Source organism: Pagrus pagrus, assembly GCF_965226575.1.
Source record: "Pagrus pagrus genome assembly, chromosome: 10".
Lineage (NCBI taxonomy): Eukaryota > Metazoa > Chordata > Actinopteri > Spariformes > Sparidae > Pagrus > Pagrus pagrus.
Window position 1 is genome coordinate 26,108,118 of NC_140194.1, and position 20,097 is coordinate 26,128,214.

The 20,097-nt window shown below is 41.1% G+C and overlaps 1 long non-coding RNA gene across 1 annotated transcript in view; it reads left to right on the top strand.

The window, feature by feature from the left end:
* Positions 1–19,812, top strand: part of LOC311263744 — a 96,934-nt gene extending 77,122 nt beyond the window's left edge. The window contains exon 3 of the long non-coding RNA XR_014623398.1: positions 19,754–19,812. This is a non-coding gene — a long non-coding RNA (uncharacterized lncRNA). The remainder of the gene's footprint in view (positions 1–19,753) is intronic.
* Positions 19,813–20,097: the final 285 nt, after the last annotated feature.

The following is a 20,097-nucleotide window of genomic DNA, read 5'->3' on the forward strand; positions in this document are numbered from 1 at the left end:
AATGAAGGAGGTGCTCCATCGAGATTAACTGTGAAGAGTTATATATGGTTTTGGTTAGATTATTTATGCAGATTATTTGTTAAATTAATTTTGTTGAACTATAACTTAAACATCCCCTCTGGACATGTGGGAAGACATATACATTTTTTTTTAAAATACTCCGTCCTCAGAAAAGTCCGTCCTCAGCGTACAGTGTGTATGTTGCAGGCTAAATTAAGAAAACCTGAAAAAAAAGACATTAACCACTTGCTGTCACACAGGTATGATATATTGAGATGACGTTCAGTATATCGCTTCAGCAGTGAGGGTTTGCAGGTTGACCCCACTGCTAACCCATAAACTAGTTAAGCAGCTGGCCCAGATGCATTGTGGGTAGAGGAAATTACCTCAGTGATGAGGAACGTGTTATCAGCTCTGTCCAGGACATCCTTCATACAGTAATGTCACCCAGCAGCATGACTGGGAGATAAAGTTGGTGCAGCGGACACACACACAGACAGGACAGTGGACAGTGTGCAGGCAGAGGAAAGCACCACCACCACCACCACTGCTGCTGTCTGTCTGTCTGTCTGTCTCTCTTTCCACATATACACATACTGACACACGTGCAATAACGAGCAACCACTCTCAGAAAATCATAGTATATTAAGTATTATTTAATCATTTGGCTTATTTGGAATGATGGTAAAGATAGCTTTGAGGATGTTGTCATGTGGCCAAGAGTACTCAATTATGATTTTAAAAGTACTTATAGACCATACTCACAGGCGGCCATTTTCCTCTGACATCACACTCATATATAAACGTTGGCAATCCGATAAATTGTTATAATTTCACTGTTTCGTGATTGATTAGTGACTTTGTAAAGTCAACAGATAGTTTAATCCAGAGGGACGTTGGACAACATTTCAAGCTAAAACCACAGTTTTGATAACAGATTAACTTCCATTAGACAACAGCTACTGTTAGCATTCAACCACATTCTAGCTAACGTTACTGTTTGATGCAAAACGTTTAGGAAATGTGTAAATTAGTTCAGAAATATCAACACACATCTTCGAGGCATTTGTCTAAACATGGAAGTGAAACACACAGGATGTAATCAAATGTTGTTGAATGCTAACATCAGTTCAGAGTTATCAAATGTGCTGTTTTACTTTGAAATATGGCCAAATGTGCCTCCAGATTTTAACTATCCATCATAGATGAACTGGGAAGCAGTGAAATGACAGCAATTAGTCAGATTACCCACATTTATATGACTTGCGACCTGGAACACAGCAGCATTACATTACCCAGCATTCAGGTTTCCCACCCTGAGTGTGACTTTGGAGGAAAACGGCTGCCGTGTTATTAAGGTCTATTCACTAAAGTAATAGAAATTATAACCAATATAATATATAACCAATTATTATTGACTAAAGTGTTACCAAAATGAGAGATATAGAAATAGAGATGTGGCAACACTGGGTGTGTTTATGCATTTTGAGACAGTGATGCTGACAAGTATGTATGCACTCTGTTTTCAATTTGATGTCTGTTTTGTGTGAGATTTATGCATGTGTGACTTTGAAATGTGTGTGAAATTTGTTTAATGTGATTTCAGGGTTTTTTGTGGGGAAAACATTACAAAAAAGTCTGGAGTCTAGACTTTAGATGACTGTACATACATCTTGAGGAACATTAAGAAGTCTCAAAAGTCTGTGACAGAATGAGTATCTCACTGGAGCAATCTTTAGAAGAATCAGTCATAGACACAAAAACTAGTTTGTTTGGTGTGCCTCAAGGGTACTTAATGGCAGCGGTTTAACCTAGGGATGACGATCACAAGATTATGAAGTTTTATGCATGATTTGTGTATGTGAATTACATAGTAAATAATTTGACATCACGAGAGCCCTAAAAAGTATTTAAAGGTAAGCTATGCAGGATCTTTTCTTAAAAAAGAAAAGAAAACAATGTTCAAGCCTGAGAACTTTTTTCTTTATTTGTTTATTTTCATGAAGATGAATTGCAAAAAAATATTATTCCCACTTGAATTATGACTTGCATCACATTTGTCAAAATATAAATGTCATAAACTTTTTCAAAGTTAAGTCTCTCATTGGTCACTTATGATGCACTAGAAGTGTGTGGTGGTGTCTGTAGCTGCTGAGACCCTGCCCTCATCTTGTATTTCTTTTTATTTCTTATATTTTGCTGTGTTTGTGACGTTTGTTGAGCTTCAGCAATTCTGTGGAAAGATAGTTGATTGCTGAGTCACATTCCCAGGTGGTCAGCTGCGAGGGCTGTAGGTTGGTGGCTCGCCAACTCAAAGCTTTTGTATTCAACAACATGTGAATAACACTCAACAATTATCTTTGAATGTTGTGGTTTCAAGCTGCAACCGTTAAATCCTGCATAGTATGCCTTTAATTAAAACTGGCCTCCACATGTTGACACGTGCAACTTGTGAGAGGTGTTGTAACTGGACAAAGCTTTGCTTTAACGGGTCAGAATGTTGTGAACTTCTGCTTTATGGTGTGATTCATCGAATTCCAAAATGTGCCAGGACATGCAAATACAATTGCAACTATTCATCCAACTGGTTTCGAACAGGTTGATAACCCAAGGGTGGAGTTACATAGAAACCAAACATACTCGCGTTAGTTAATGTGATGACAGCAGCATAACCTTTAAGATAGTCTTTTCTCAGACCCTTTGCCAGTTTTCAAACTTCAGACAACAAACAGAACACATTAAGATCTTCCAAACATTGCCTGTGAGTGTGTTTCACATTGTAGTCATTTATGTAAATGTTCTTTTGTAGGTTCTCATGGCCCCCTTATTTAATTTCAGAGGGGAACACATGCTGCCCTGCCATCATCCTCTGCCCCCTCCTCCTCCACTGCCTCTCCACCGCTTGGTAACCAGACCCAGATGGTACCTGGTACAGACACCGGCAGCTTGTGTTTTGCCTTTTGTGAGTCAGACGCTGCAATCAGTAGCCAGGAAGCCCAGAAGTGAGGTGTGGGCCTTCATGAGGCCATGTCGGGGTGAACAGAGGCTTAGGAGAGGAAAGGCAGGCGGGAGGTGGCAGCTTAATGAAAGAGTGGTCCAGTTGAACACTCGCAACAATTGATACAAATCGCAGAAGCTGCAATTCAGGTAAAGCAGAGGTAAAATGTGTGACTAAACAGCATTATGTTGAGTGATTCCATTGCTGCAGAGATCGCCTACAAATCTTGTTCTTTAGATGTAAGAAAACATGTTTGTTTGGTACGGACTCTAATAAATGTCACATCATTTAGATTTTTATAGTTTTTTCATTAAAAAAAGTGTGTGCATGTGCTTGAGTGGTAACAGGGAACATCCCAGTCTGCCTATCATGTAGTAGAACACAGCGGTTCAATATCCGGCTGTGGCAGTGATACTGTTGAGGCGCTGCACTTTGGCCATTAGTATTATTTTTCAATGCCATACATTCCCAACTGGAAAACAGAGAAGATGACTGTGAGTGTGTGTGCGCATGCATGTGTGTGTGGAGGCGTTTATGTGCATGTATGGAATAAAAAAAAAAGAAAGGGGAAAGAAATGTGGTATTGTGCGCTTTGTAAGTCGACGGCAGACAGTGTACGTGAAGATGTATGGGAACACTAGGCTTTGGGAAGCAGGAATGTCTGACAGACAGACATTAAAGACATACGATATGAAACCCCGCTGTGCTTCACCCTTCTCCTCACCTGCCCCGGTGATATTAACTGTGGCCCTGGCAGGACCCCACATTCCCAAGAACTCTCGAGTAAAGAAACACCAGGAACAGGCGTGTTGTCCATAAAATACAAGCTAATTGATGACGAGCTGTTGTTGCTTTTGAAAAATGTCACAAAGCTCTTTTAGAGGCTTGCTCGCATGAGACTGGAACATTTGACTGATTCTGTTACTCACTAGGTACTGTTATCTCAAATAAAAAGAAGCATTGATGACTTATTTCTCAACCAGTGTGTTTTGAATGACAGAAAGTGTTGCCTACCAGCGCCTGTTAGCAGATAGATTCATGTCTGAAACACAGCAAAGGGGAATTTTTCATTTTACTGTGTTATTTTCCATTTTGAAGTCGTCACGTTCATGTTTAAAGAACTTTTTTCACACTGATAAGTGACCAACCTTTCCCTGCCACGGTTGATTTGGAGTGGTCATGCCACTGCAAACACTGATGTGAAAGAGTGCCAACGGAAATAACACCAGCCGTCCCTCCTCTCGTCTCCACTCTCCACCCCAGCTGATAAGATTAGGACGTGGCCGTATCAACTCTGGGCCTAATTGTTAAGCGCCAGTCTCGCTTTTTGAAGGACCTAATTATGATTTTTCTTTTTTTTTTTAAAGGGGCATTATGTAGTTTTGGGGAAGAAATTTTAACCAGAGGAGAAAGATCCTCTTTGACTGATTTTTTATGCTTAACAAACTACATAAACAAACTCTCTTTGTTTTCATGACTAAATAAACTAAATAAACAAACTGACCTTAAAGGACAACACAATTTCATACTGTCCTGACCCTATTTTCCTCTGAGAACAGCTTGTTTATTCAGTTATGGAAAAAAAAGATAATTCTGAGTTTGTGTCATTACCCCATTAATATTGTAAATATTACAATTCTGAGTTTGAATTTCTTCTTTAAAGCTACATACTGCCCCTTTAATGTAGAATAGTCCTTTTCTTTAACGCATGTGTCTTTAATCTCATGAATTCCCTTCACACATGTTCTGGTCCGTCATGCATAAACAATTTCAAATGAATGAAAATCAGGTTTCATTTTGAGTAATTGCATACAGAATAAATCATGTACCAAATTTCCCCACCTACTTTGTTATGTTTTAGCCCCCCAAAGTTTCATCAACATCATAGCAGGAGTATTTAATACTTAAAATTGAGAGTTGTATTCCATCTCTGTAAACTGAAGATGAAGTCTTTTTATTTAAACTGTAAAGGTGAGGGAGAATGGGGTTTTGCTCTTAAATGCCTAGAAAGTGAAAACACAAGGTGCGACCAGACAGTAACCAGGACATGAAAGTATGTACAGTAATTTAAAGTCAGAGAACAGAAAGACGAAAAGAAGCCACATGTGTAGTTCAACAGCTTTATGGAAAAGACAGAGGCATTTTCCCACGATTCCATACAAAACATATGTAAGCTGCTGTATGTCGAAGACTATTTTTGTTTCATTCAAATTCTCTCTGTCTCAGTGTCCACAGAGGAATTTCCCTGTTTTATAAAATCTCTTTGAGCTTTGTTTTGCTGTTTGAATTAGGTATTTTTCACACTTAAACACCTGAGCTTAGTCCAAACCCTAACAACCACTGCTCTGAATGTACACATCCTGGACTCTGCTTGTTGTATTGTTGTTTTGTTGGCTGGTAGATCTGTGGTTAACAGCTGGCTTAAACACACACAAAAGCAGAAAGTGCCCACAAAACAACACAAGTGTGGCCCATGTGATCTGTTTGTGACATAAGCTTTGCTTCAGATGAAATGCAGGCATGAACTTGGCTCACAAATCACTGAGTTCACATTTTGAATGCGCTTATATCTCAACGAATTTCCCTCGTCATCAACATTTGATAATGTAAAACACACTCTTGAGCCGTATAAAGAATGATCCCACAAACCTAACTCACTGCAATCCTGTGTCTGTTCTGTAAGTGTGACTGATAGCTGAGCAGCTGTTTCCTGGGGGCTGCACCACTGTCTCTAGCATGAGTGCCACCGGTGGCCGTGCTGCACTTGTCCCTGTCCAGCTGCCTGCCCTGCTCTGCTGGTTTCTGTTCCTGCAGAAACATTTAGTAGCTGCCACTCATAGAGGGCGCTAGTCACACTTTCTGACTGCAGCTGCTGGAAGGCACAGAGGAAAGTCAGTAGCTGCTGCTGCTGCTGCTGCTGAGAGCTGGAGAGGCAACAGGACATGCAGTAAATTTACACACAAAACTAAGACAAATACAGTCTAATATGCCACCTTCCTGAAGGTTATAGGTGTTTCTGTTATACAGCCAGTACTCACTAATATGAATAGGGTAGACATAATAATAGAAATGCAATACAGTACCCTAACAATACACACAAACAATATTAGATGAATCAATGGCTTTCTAAACCTAACAGATCATTATAACCTTCAAGTAGGTGGGGTTTATAGCAAGACTGTTGTATTAGACTGCATTAGTTTTGGTTGACTGCACCTTATAAACTGGCAGCTGAGTGTATACGCAGGGTAAGAGGACAGACAGACTATGTAAGAATACTAGTTTAAAACATTTGATTCAACTAAAATAATCAGCAGGACAACAAATATCAGTTTTGATAACGTGTGTATGATGTCTACATGTATGTATTGTGTTGCAGAGACATACACTGAAGTTAGCATGCAAACCAGCTAGCTCCTATCAAAGCTCCTGAACTGAGCGGAGCAAACAAGACCAACACTCCCCCGGTGCTACCAAGCTTCCAGTCCGGACCACTAGCTGCACAACTAACTGAGCTAATTAGCTCAATTAGCTGTGCAGCTAATTTGCTCAGTTAGGGGGGGACATTATTTCAGAAGGATATGAAAACAAGAAACCTATTTCACTTTATTTAAAGGTACAATATGTACAGATTTTTGTTTAAAACATTTCAGAAATAATTACAATTATCAAGACAATGTGAAGAGATAACAGTGTTGACATTATGTAATGTGTTGCCAGATATCCACTGAAGTTAGCATGCTAACCAGCTAGCCCCAGGCCCGAAAGCCTCTTTCTCCCAGCAGTCCAAAGCTCCTGTGCTAGCAATGTAAACACCTAGATTCCCCCAGTACTCCTGCAAGCTGCACAGTGAAAGTGAGCCAACAAGTTAACAGCAGCTACAGTCATGGACGTATGGAGTACAGTTAGCAGCAGGTGATATGCTGCCTACTATTTGTTTGGAGTATGAATTCTACAGGTGGCCAATTCTTACATATTGCACCTTTAAAGAGCTGTTCAGAAAACTGTATTGTCATTCCCATTGTGTCAACTCAGGACTGTGAAATAATCGTATAGCAGCCAGTGGTTCAACTCATGATGCAGCAGAAAAGAAGTGTACCAACATGCTGAGTCAAAACGAGAGGTCTCTGCTCCAAACCTGCAGACTGCCGCTCGCCACACCTCACACTTCACCTTTTGTTTCACATCCTTCTCTGGCAAACCCGAAGAAACATCCTGTTTGCTGGCTATCAACGTGTCATTATTTCAGCTTGGCTCAGTTTGACACATTTTAACAGGCAGTTAACTGTGCAGCATATTTACTGTATGTCTCCTGGCCCACCCTGTTGATTATGAGTCACTGCAACAGCAGTTAACACAAGTCAAACTGTGACTAAATTGAAAGCAATGAAATGGAAACATTTTTTAAAATCTTATCAGTGTTAAGGGTGTTAACTTGTAAATACTTTCACTTTATATCTTTTCTCTGGGAGGCTGAATCTCCCACTAAGGTGTGTGTATTTGCAAAGAGTAAATGACCGACCTCTAGATAGTTAGTTGATATATTGTTCCTGGATCAGGGTTCACCAGAGGTAGAGTTAGTCTTCTAACATATTGGCTTCTGTTAATCAGTGATACCGCCTCTCTCCTTTCATGTACGCTAAATTGCCCATGAACAGTGGCGACAGATTTCAAAGAATCTTTCCATCATTCCAAACATGGCAATTATCAACCAATCACATGGGAATCAGTCCCCCTCTTGTCATGTGGACTTATTTTGCCCGACAACAGTTAAAGTTTAGTCAGGTCCCTCTGGGAGTGAAGGAGAGTTCCTCACAAGGAGCTAAATCACAGGACCTTTTTCAAGTGGCTAAATGAGGAGAAAAACAGGCAAATGCCTCAATCCAAAATAGAAAACGGCGCTGGAATGTTTTGAGGCACGGGGAGGTGACGTAGGAATTAGCTGTAATCAGTGAAACACTTTGAGAATGCTGCTGCTTTCTGCCAGAGAGTTGATGACTGTTGGAATATCACAAGCGGAAAACTTTTTTTTTTATTCAGTGATATACTTCTTCAAGTGTTCCATAGTGAGCCGGTTGATCATCAAAGAAAATGTCCTTCATTAAAAAAACAGTCCGTGTCTATGACCTTGTGTTGACATGCTCTACTATTAGCTCTCTTGGATTTTTATTGTATACAAGCTGCTGTGGGTGCGGCAAATGTTTGGCTGGCGTTGTGATTGCAATAGTGGCAAAGAGCAACAGTGGTAAAAGTAAAATCCATTCAAAGACGTGACCATAAATACAAATATGATTTTGGTGAGGTATTTTGAATAGTTAATCAACCCAGTCGCTAGAATAAATGTACATTTTTGCATATTACAGATATGTTAAAACTTTGCATTTCTTCATGTTGCAACTTTATGTTTCCTTAGGTTGCACTTTTAGTTTTACAAAAGTCTGATTAGGATTAGGCACAAAAAGACCTTGGTATGGGTTAGGAAAATGTTTTGACGTAAAATACTTGTTGTGGTTGTCACAAATATGGCTGGCGATGTCCTGACTTCTCATCAAAAATCTACATTTTTTGTCAGCTGGAAATGGTCCGTAGGTCTCCTTAAAAGTGCGAGTGACAGGCGAGAAGGCTGCCAAGCCAGTGACCACAGTTCAAGGCTGTGTTTCAGCTTTTGAATTCATACTGAAATCACAATCTGCAAACATGACATCTTTTGGTAGCTTTACTTCGCTTTGACACCAAAAACAAACCACAGCAGAGTTAGCTTGGAAGCTGAACATATCCAATCTTTTAAGGTGCTATCAGTCCTGATTAAGCAGTTTGTTGTTGTTTTGCGTGTAGGTGAAACCTTGTATTTTACCGCCCAATGTTGAACCCGGTCAGTGTGACAACATGGAAGATAATAAGCTGAGTTATTAGAATCGCATTCACATAGCAATGAGTTCCATTGTTTTCTGTTGACTTTAATTACTATGAGCCATCCAAAATACTGTTTAGTTAGATGTAGAAAAACATTTAAAATACATGGATAATGATAATGAATAAAGGCTCTGTTAGCTATTCCCTTACTCAACTACTTATTGGGAGAAAATGTGGGTGATGAGGGGCAAAGCCCTGTTTATTTTCCTTTTTGTCAGGCCGAATATTGGCATGACATAGAAATAAGAACTCTAACATGACCTTTTTCAGTTCCGATTACCTGTACATATATAGTATTGAGTATTAATACAGGATCACAACTATCTGAAAGGAAGTTGGTACTTAAAAAAACTTAAGTGTTGCTATTCTGTATGTTTGTGTTGCCTTATAGCAACAGCTGATGGCCATTTGCTGTGTCTTTCTGAACTTCCCCTTTTTGAGTTAGCTCCGTCCGAACTTCCCTTCACGATCATGAATGAGTGGAATTTGAAAGTCGAGCTACATTATGAACAAACCTCTGGACTATTCATCATTGTGACACTCTCAGTCTCACTCAATGCGATAGATTTTCGCTGTGTGTGGAAATAACCCTATATGGATCGATGTCTCTTTTGAATATTCTGCATGTCCCATGGCTGAATCATTCAGAATGCAGGCTTGGTTGTAAAATAAACTTTTGTCACAGCTCATAATGTCTCAAATCGTTTAACCTTAACTGAACTAAACAGTGTTGTTTTTAGAACAACAGTCACATGTAAGTATATGCATGACTGTATATGCATACATGTGCGTCCATTCATATCTCTCTGCCTTTTACACCAGTGAGAACCTTTATGATGATTCTGTGGATTAAATACTGAGTGTGTTCCCAAAAGGGACCGAGTCCCAGGTGTTTCAGACACCAAAGTACCCTCTCACTCTTATTTGCGTACACAGATGTCTAAGCTTCCACCTTCTGTATACATACTGCAGTTCTGTAAAATCCCCTTGAGCCTCATTCAAACCATACAAACTATCATTTCACCCAAGAGTGTGTTTGAGCGCGCTGTTTTGTTTTTGACGGACGTGCACATTTGACTCTTCTCTTTTGCATGGTGCAGATTTAAGTCCAGGGAGCGTATCTGTTTGTGTGTGTGTGGTGGCCAGTGGAGGTTATGAATGAGCTACAGCTGCATGGCCCACTGGTCAGTATGGACAGCTGATGAATGAAGTGGAAATTATTAAAATAAACTGCCGGGTGATGCAGTTACATCCATGCGTCTGGCCTCCATATCTCTCCATCGATATATTCCTCACACATCTGGCTTTACAAAGATGCACACCCTGTTGATGCAACGGACACAAATATTTAAAACACCAAAAGTTCATCAGGTTTGTTCGAAAGACTTGGAGGGAACTCCCACGAGATCATGAATTGATACTTTGTGATTTCATATGAAACGTGATTTTGCATGAAATGAGGAGAAGGGACGGCAGTGTGATAGACAGCAGGCAGATATGTGAGCAATAGATGGGAGTGGTGATAGCGACAGATGGACAGAGATGGGGAGGTGACAGAGAGAGAGGGAAAGGGAGAGATGGAGCTGCTGATGGATAGACAGACGGAGAGAGAGAGGAAGAAGAAGGGCAACGATAAGGACAAAGACATCAGTCACGTTTCGGGGTTTTTTCCCTCCTCCCCTTTGCGAGTGGACCTTGATCTGAGCCACACAGACTCTACTGTGTCATGGTGTGTGTGGCCCTGTGTCTGTGTGGGCCTGCAAGTGGTGACTGGACAAATCATGACTCAGCAGAAATAGAGCCACATAGAACAGAATAGGGCACAGCTTCATTGTTGAAGAAGCGGGTTTCTTTGGCCTCGCATTAGCCGCGCTCTTCAGATCACAATAGGTTGGACTCTTTTCACAGAACATCTAGGAGCAGTTTTCTTCCTCTAAAGCGTCACCTCTACAGGCCACTTAAAGGAAACCAGTGTGGAAATATCTTCAAATAGATCGCTATCACTGCATTTTACAGAAGCTTTAAAGTGAGCTCATGAAACCTTTACATAACAGCAGCCACAAGCGCAGTTACGACATGCTAATATGTGCTAAATCATAGTGCAGGAGAAGCACAAGTATAGAGGAGTCAAAAAAAGCAAATTAATTCCATCAGTTCTCGGTAATGTCAGTTACACAACAAATATTATCTAAAGGTTGCTTACAACAGATAGCATTAGCCACCAAGAGCTAGTGGTCATACCAGACCACGTGCAGTTATAGGGACGATAGCCATGAGTGTGTGGAATTGAGCAATGATGCACTCTGTTGCTTGTGAATTCAGCGTTTTCATTTGGAAGCGAAAAAATGTGTTCTACCTGCTTTATTCGAAAAATGTGATATAGTGTCACTTTTAAACTTCTTTAGAACGACATGTTTCTCCATATGATGTCTAATCACAAAGGAACATCATAATGCAGTGAACTGAGCAAAAGAACAGTTGATCAAAAGCAAGGGGCGCAGGTAAATGAGTGAAGGTGAAAAGCGGCCGACTCGCGATGCGTTTCTTATTGTCATTATTTATTTACTGTAAATAAGGGGGCGGGCACCACTGTCCAAAAGAAGAAACGAAACTCAGTTCTTGTTTGGCTGCAATCGCAAACTCGTGTTTTCTATTAGTAAGTAAGTTTATTAATAAGGCACATTTTACAGAGCAAATGCTTAAAGCAACATTATGTAGAAATTGGTATTTTGTGCAATTTTGCGCCCCCGCTGTCGTAAATACAAATCCCAGGTCTGTAACATATCGTCGGACGTAATGTAGGTGCTAACTACAAACAAAACTCATTAGGTCATAACCATGTTATGTGTAGAAAAGTACACATGTCTGTAACGCTGTGATCCAACCCTCTCACTGAAGTTACACAGCGCAGAAACAAGTGATGGGGGAGCGGAGTGGCTGAGACAGAGACACCATTCACCCTGTTACCAGACACTGTACCATCAACATGATTCCGAAGCTGTTAATTTAAGGGGGAAAAAGTTACATAATGTTGCTTTAAGAAACAACAGATCATTAAAAAAAAAAAAAAAAATGACAGATACTAGAACCACGTGAGGCAATGGTGATAATGAATCATTTCTCAAGAAATGAAACTAATCTCCTTCAGTGATCACTTTATCAGCAATCTAAAATATTTCAAGCAGGCTTCACAAGTATAGAGGAGTAGCAGCTAGTTTCCTACCAACAATTACAGTCTCAATTCACCTGTTGCAGAGGGAAACCTCACTTTATGTGCTGTTAAGAGCGGATCGACTTACTGTCGAGCTGTTAAGTGGTCAGATGAGCTTGGGAATTTGGGGCAAGTTGCTCAGCAGAGGTGGGCTCTAACAAATCAACCAGTTTAACTTCTTTGCAGTTAACAACGTTCTCCACACATGCAAACGCGTACATGTGTCTGCTTTTCCTGCATCCCTGTCTGTGTGTGTGTGCGTGGGTGTATGTGTGTGTCAAACACTTGCACTTGCAGTTCCTGTTTGGGGAGGTCCGCTGGTCCTGGCAAACAGTGTCTGGTCTTATCTCTTGTGTTTTATGTTCCTAGCGAGCCGGGGGCACAAGCAGCCCTTTGTGGCCAAGAGGTGGCTGGTCTCGCTCCAGACCGACTCATGCAGCTGTTCACCACTGTTGGACATATCCATGTGTGTGCGTGCCTGTGTTCGGGGGTACATGTGTATATGTGCGGCTATATGCATACATGTGCGTACTTGTAAGTGTGTCTGTATGCGCTGATATGTGTGTGTCTCTATTGTGTGTCTGAGTGTATGCATTTATGTGTGTACAGTATGTCTATATGTGTGTGCGTGTGTACTTCATAAAGCAATATTGTCAGCAGAGCCTACAATGCCCCTTTCATTTCATTTAGGAGATTCTGACCTCTCAAAGTCTTCTCCTGTCACTTTCACTATCATTTTCTTTGAGAATGCACGTCAGGGACGGACAGACTCTTATAGGAGCTGTATGAGCGTGTTCAGTAGGCCTACACGTCCAAACTCCTGCCCAATATGTCCCCAATACTTGGCGCTCTTTCTCCTTCTCCTTCACCTGAACCCCAGTGACACCGCCAATCCCGTCCGTGGAGGTTTAATGCTCGGCAACACAAAGTGTATTGTGCGTGTGACCCATTAAGAACTCCTAAAAGGAGCCATCGGCGAAGCCAGCACAAAGCCACGTGCTGTGTTGGCAGTTGAGTGTGGAGAGGGCAAGAATGTGGCCCCCAGACTCAGCTTCTGGTTATTCAGTGTGTTAGAGAGCGAGAGACTGGAATATGAGGCATGCTTTTGGGCATTAATGATATTTTTTTAGACTGAATAATAACCTCTGATCAGAAAAGAATGTGGGTTTTTTTTAAAGCATTCCTCAAGTTTAATTAACTACACTTTCATTTTATTAGATCCCAGCAGATTATTCAGGAGAAGTGCTTTCAAATCAAGTGATGTCACTAACACCACGATTTTTCTTCAATTTTGTGTTGAGAGCAAACCATACCGAGTAAAAGATTTTGTGAACATTATCAAGGACTGTCTCATACTATTTGTCTGATGCAACATACATATGTACATAACATAAATGCTTTAACAGTTTAACACTGATAACAACCCAATCACCTGAATAAATGGTGGCAACTTAAGTTTCTGCAAACCACGGTTATGTGTGCCACTCTCTTTATGTTGTGACAACACTGTCCAACACAAAGACACCTTGGTTAGGGTGAGGAACACATCATATTTTCTTTAAAATATCTGTGTTGGTCACAAACATGGCTGGAAATGTTCCCAAAGTCTCCTTTAAAATTTCCAGTGTTGCAAATGTTGGACACAGTCTCAAACTCCGGTCACTGGCTTGGCAGCCTTCTCGCCTGTAACTCCACCACCGTCCCCTCTACCTCACAGTAAGAAAGTCAGGTCATAAACATGTGATGTGACAAGTATTGACAAATGTCTAAATGGTACGTATGACACGTACAAACTTGAACGTATGAGTGGTTTGCCGAAACATTCCGTGCCAACATTTGGTGGTGATTGGGCTGCTGAATGTGTTGTATAATGTTCTGGCCGTACTCCAGTGTGGTAATAGATGCATTTCGGACCTCTACTTGAGCATGACAACCTTTATTTCTATAAACCTTCTTATCACTCCTTTTAAATATCACTATCTCACAGTGCGGCTGCTATCATTAACCTGTATTTTAGTGTCTTCCGTCTGAAAATGATGTGATCGTAAAAATTAGATTTTATCTGCAGCTCCGCAGTAATGTCTACAGTAAAGGCTGTGAAGTAAAAGCGTGTTAACAGTGCAGCCGCAGCTCAGAGCCCAACACAAATTCACTGAAATTAAGCATGTAGAACTGAATAAAATAGACTTGAAGTACAAAAAAATGTTGTGCTTGCACGCATATCGTGCAAGTGAAACACGATCAGTTACACGACCAAGGTAGTGCGCAGATTTTTTAAAAGAGAAGCATATCTGCTCTATCAGATGCGCATGACATGGATGAAAAACACCTCTTGTGTAGACACAGGGTAACGTGAAGGGGTTTGGCATACAGTTATGATGGACATTGAAGGGCTACGTTTAAGTCCCATCTCATACCTCAAGTTATATACCTCATACCTCAACACCTCAATGCTGACATTTCCAGCCATTTCTAACCATGACAGTCATTCTTCCCAAACGTTCAACCTCTCTTCTGTGACTGAACAGAATCATAAAAACCTTAATGAAAATTTAAAAGCCAAAATCAGGAGGGTGGTAGTGCGATGACAGCATCAATTATACTCCTTTTTTCCCTTTAATGCTGTTGGTTGTATGAGCCGTTTGCAGGGAGTACGGAAAACAAACAGGAATACTTCAAGACTGCTTCTCTGCATCATTGATCACCTCTGGATGCTTAAGCTCCTTCTTGAGTCTGTTTTTCAAGACAAACAGTGGTGTAGTGACCGTCAAATAATTGTTTTTGATGCAGAAGGAATCTGAATGGCATGGTGTGACATTGGTCTGAATGATGGCCAAAGTTAGAACCTCCACAATTATATCAGGAAAATATTAGTCGACTGTATCGGAGTCGCCTGAAGTGATGAAGCTTAAAGCCGAAAACCACATATTGAAGTTCCTGATCTAGCTTTAGAGCTGCCAGAAATATGATCTTAGACTCCAGGCTGAGTGAGAGAGGAACAGAATAAATGTGGTCTTGCTGTTCATTGTTTGAGATCAATTTTACAACCAGTTCAGCAACATATTATCTAGTTCTGTATCCTCTGTGTGGATCTGTAGCAGCTCCTAATTAGAAAAAGCAGTTTGACATGAGTAGAAATAAGTAATTGAACACGTAACTTAGGCAAGATTTACTCCTTAACTTTTTGTGTACACGTATAATGGAATCTCTAAAGGGCTGTTCCCTATAAAAGACACTTAAACAGAAATAAAACAATGCAAGAATGAGACTTCCGTGTTTTCTCTGGGTAACTGTCTTTGGCTTGGCATCCTCTACTGTTTTGTTTACTCCCGTTTGCGCCTGTTGCCAAAATCATAACTGCAGTGGGCAGGCTGGAGACATAGGTTTAAAAAACACTAAAACAAAACATAAATACTCTCCTTTGAGGCTGCAAAGGTGAGAGCAGAAGCCAAACCTAAGACAAGAGACTGAGGCAATAATCGCCCCCAGCCTCAGGAAGCAACTGAACCAAACGAGACAAATTTGTTGTACATGGTGAAAATAAGCTATTTGAGATTCTTTGACTAGTAAAAACATGCTGCTTCCACTGCAGCCGCCACCATCCATCTTGTTCTCTCACATTTGAAATGCATCGTCTGAGTCGACCTTTCCCCTCCGTGGCGGTGTCACTTCCTCTTTCCAGTGGTGTCCCTCTCCAGGGGGGAAGGGGTAGAGGGGTCACAAAGGTTAGCAGGTTGAGCTGTCGGCACAGGTTTCACGTCTTAAGTAGGGTGTGTGAGGGATTGGGGTGGGACGCACAGACACTGCAGGGCACTGTGTGGGGTCGCAGCACATCTGATTTATTACTGTTATCACTGTTAGCTCCATGTTCTTTAACTCCATCACTTTTCACCACACTCTTCCCTTTCTGTCTTCATGTATGTCCTTCATGTGTGTCACTGATATCGACCGTTTTCAGTATACTGTTGTTGGTCCATTTTGAGCTGAAGTTAACTTTTTGTTTTTGTGTTGAGTAAAGTTACACCTGCAGATTAAAAATCTGTCCCTATAAATACAGAACAGGTGCGTTTAATAAACAATAAGCGCAAATTGAAGCAATGTGGATTATGTCTCGAGGGTTTTTGTTGATTCTCACATAAACAGTGGGTCCATTCTGACCTGGTCGGAACCTGGTCATGTTTAATTTAATGTGTTTAAGTCATTTTACTGTTCCCTGCTACTATAGCCAAGAAAAAAGTTGTACCTCATTGTCATGTTATACTCTTCTTATATTCATCTTCTAATAAAAATCTAAAGTTTTATGCCCTCTATAGAACATATTCACACAGAGGCCTTTTTCCTCTGACATCATGATCATGGGTCAGTCATTTCACCGCTTGCCAATTGATCAGCAACGGCAAAGACATTGGAAAGTGAAAACCATCTGGCCATATTTGAAGGTAAATCCACATATTTCATAACCAGCGTTAGCATTTAGCCACCTTCTAGCTATTACTGTTTCATAGTGATACTGTGTCTCTGTAAGAAAAAAAAACCCAAAAACATGTCAAAAACACTGCCAGGGTTCCTTTTATGGGGCACATACAGTACCAGCTGAAGCTGAATATCAACATTACCCCTCTAGTTACAAATGTTCAAATTGTACTGCGAGGTTCACTGGTTTTGGGTGGGGTTGTGTGACAAGCTGGGTGTTGGCAGATATAAGAAATTGGTTCTTTTTCAGTCCCCACACATAGCTTGATGCTTTATCAGAGCTATGACTTTCTCAGTTTGAGTGGGAAGTCAAGAGAAAAGACAGTCTCTTTCTCTCTCACAACAAATGATACTAACCTGCAAAAACAGAACAGGAATCAGTGGTTTTGTCCTACAAAGTGCCTGCAGCTCTTCCTTTCTCTCTTTCTCTCTGCTGCCTTTACTTTTGGTTATCTATTATTTAGTCTTTATCTTGCCTTTATGTTTGATGATCTGAAGCATCTCTGTCGGCATTGTGTGACTGTGTGTTTTAATGCATTAATACGTCAGGGTATGTCCTGATCTCTGTGAAGGAACATCTGTCTGGTCATGCTAGCGGGGGACAAACAGATTTCTTAACAGGCCTCAGATAAAACACTTCACAAAGAGGAATGGGGAGGACACTGAAGTCTGCCAATCAACTGATTATTTTCCAGGTTACCCGGGGTTGAAAAGATAGGTGAACCTCCTTGAACAAACGCTGGGGAGACCAAAGAGTTGACTGAAAGTTACTTGCAGTCTTTACTTGGGTGGCGATGGGACGGGCTGTTTGCTCAGGCTTTTCACTGACTCACAAATCAAAGTGTGTGTCAGAATGGAGAGATTAGGGAGCCAGAATAGGTTTGGGATTCTACCTGCACCCTTGTCTCTTTGTTGTCACCCACCTGGATGAAGTGTTAACGTTGCGTAACACGTGTACACACCCACACAAACAGATGCACACACACACCTTTGTGATCCTCCAATAAAATGCAGCTGTTTATCTTCCTCTTCTGAACCGAGGATGCCCAGTGAAGGCTGTTTGAAGCACTAATGAGCGTAGCATTGTTCAGATTGGGAGATTCCCCTTCCACTGAAGCATTTGGCTGCTCTCAGTGTGGCTCGGCCCAGCAGCTCCTGTCAGTTCGGGACATGATGCAGACCTTAAAGCCGGTCAGCACACTCATGCACGGAGCTAAAGGGAGAGAGAGCAAGGGTCGGGAAATACGCAAAAATGATGACAGAGTTTCAAAGAGAAAGGGGAAGTTGCAGCTCCTCCGCAAGAGCTGAGTGATTTGTCATTCATCAACTGTAATAAATATTATCAGACGCCATCAGACCGGCTTGGATAGAGTTACAGCACAAAGCTCAGAGTCAAGTTGGGTTCTACTGAATTAAATTTCCGGGTGAAGTTGTCTTAACATTTTGTTTATCAGGAAGCAGATAGCTGATGTGCTCTGCCAGGAGCTCAGGTTTCAAAGACAAGGCTGGATAATGGAAGACGTTTAAAAAGCCATGCATGCAGGATCTTAAGTCCTGGATGTGTTGCTCGTCATTCACCTTATCCCATTTCCTGCTTTCTGAAGATTGAGGGTTTAATTCAAACCTCTCCTCTTTCCAGCTGCTTTGAATTCCCACTGTATTCACTCTGTTTGGGAAAAAAAGAAAATATGTGTTTTGACAATTTCACATTTCACTGGCTTTCGTGGCTTCCCCGCCTCACCTGCTTCGTCAATCCGTCACTCCTCTCCCACTCCTTGCATTCCCTCTAGGTGAATTGAACCCTTTCTTACCGTTCAATGAAGTTCAGAAGAAACGGGTGGGACATTACCTTTCGGAAGTGAAGGTAGCTCTCTGACCCGCCTTGGTGAAAGGCCCTCAGGCTTCGCTGCGCTGCTCACATAAGATGATCTCTGTGGGGAAAGCAGGAGATTACATCTGATAGGAAGGAGACTTTTGTGGAATAATCCGCTCTTCTCGTCTGAGTCATTGTGTTGAGTGATAAGGTCTCAAGTGTATATTAGTGGAGAAAAAAATTAGCAGAGTAATGTTTTAACCCAGCGCCTGTTACACAAAAAAACTATGACAAGATTTTCTGTGTTGAAACTTAACATTTTTTACGTTGCGACTTTACAATTCTTTAGGTTCAGTTTTTATTTTATATTGTGACAACTCTCTGCTTATGCTCTGGTTAGGTTTGGGCGCAAAAACTACTTGTTAAGGGTGAGCAAGAGATCATGTTTTGGCTTTAAATACTTGTTTCAGTTGCCACAAACTAGGGTTAGGGTTAGGATTAGGCAATGTTCCAACTTCTTCAAGGTCTGGTTAGGTTTGGGCAAAAAAAAACTACTTGGTAAGGGTTAGGAAAAGATTGTGTTATGGCTTAAAATACCCCTATCTGTTACCAGAAACTAGGGATAGGGGTCAGGGTTAGTAGATGTCCAGACATCTTGTCAAAAATATCTGTTTTTGTCGCCGCATACACGGCTGGTAATTGTCCCGAGGTCTCCCTAAAAGTATCTTGTTTAAAAATGTGGAAGCACTGTGGTCCCTTATCAAAACTATCCAGTAGTTTCACATTGACAAATGTTGTTATGCAGTCTTCAACTGCGGACAATGGCTTGCCAGCCTCCTTGCCTGTTACTCCACCACCGTCCCCTCCGTCTCCACATATGACAGTCAGGTCATAAACACGTAATGTGAATGTAATATGAGACATTGTTGCAATATCAATATGGTACGTATCAGTAGTTTGCAGAAACTGCCAGCATTTCATCCTGTATACTTTCTTTCATGTGATGAGGCAATGTGAATTTTTCAAAACTTTTTTGTGCAGCTCAGTGCTTGAGCTGTCACATACACTTAATCTGCAACAATACACTATTTGACAGGACAATGGAAAGTATGACACATCAAAGATTTATTTTCTTGATAATCACAGTGTGTCAGAGCTTATTTTGTCTGACTCAGAAACAGGAATTTCCAATTTGTTATCGACATTGTATCAAACTTATGACAACTTACTGATCAAAGCAGTAACCCACAGCCTGTCAGCCGGTAAAACTTCAGTGTGATATTTGAAATGTCACAATGTCAAACTCTGACTGTCTTCACACTTCACTGTGTGTTATGTCTTCTAGTAATGGGAACCTGACAGTGGGATGGTGCTCAGGACTGGCCTCAGGAGGTGATCTCAGGTAAGATGAATTACCTTTTTTTGTCACTGGGCTCACGTGAGCTGCTGATTCATGTGTCGGCTGTTGGCCTTATTTATGTGTTTCAACCCGCTGGATCTCAAGCCAAACTGAGACTCACAAGCCGTGTATGGACTGACACAAGATATGTCAAATGGCTCTTGGCTGGATGTGTGTATCTTAAGAAAATGTATGAAACATAACACATACACGTGAAACATCACAGAGGAAATAATCAATTAGATGTTTGGCCTACAGACGACAGTATAGATTGTCTTAGTGAGTACCCC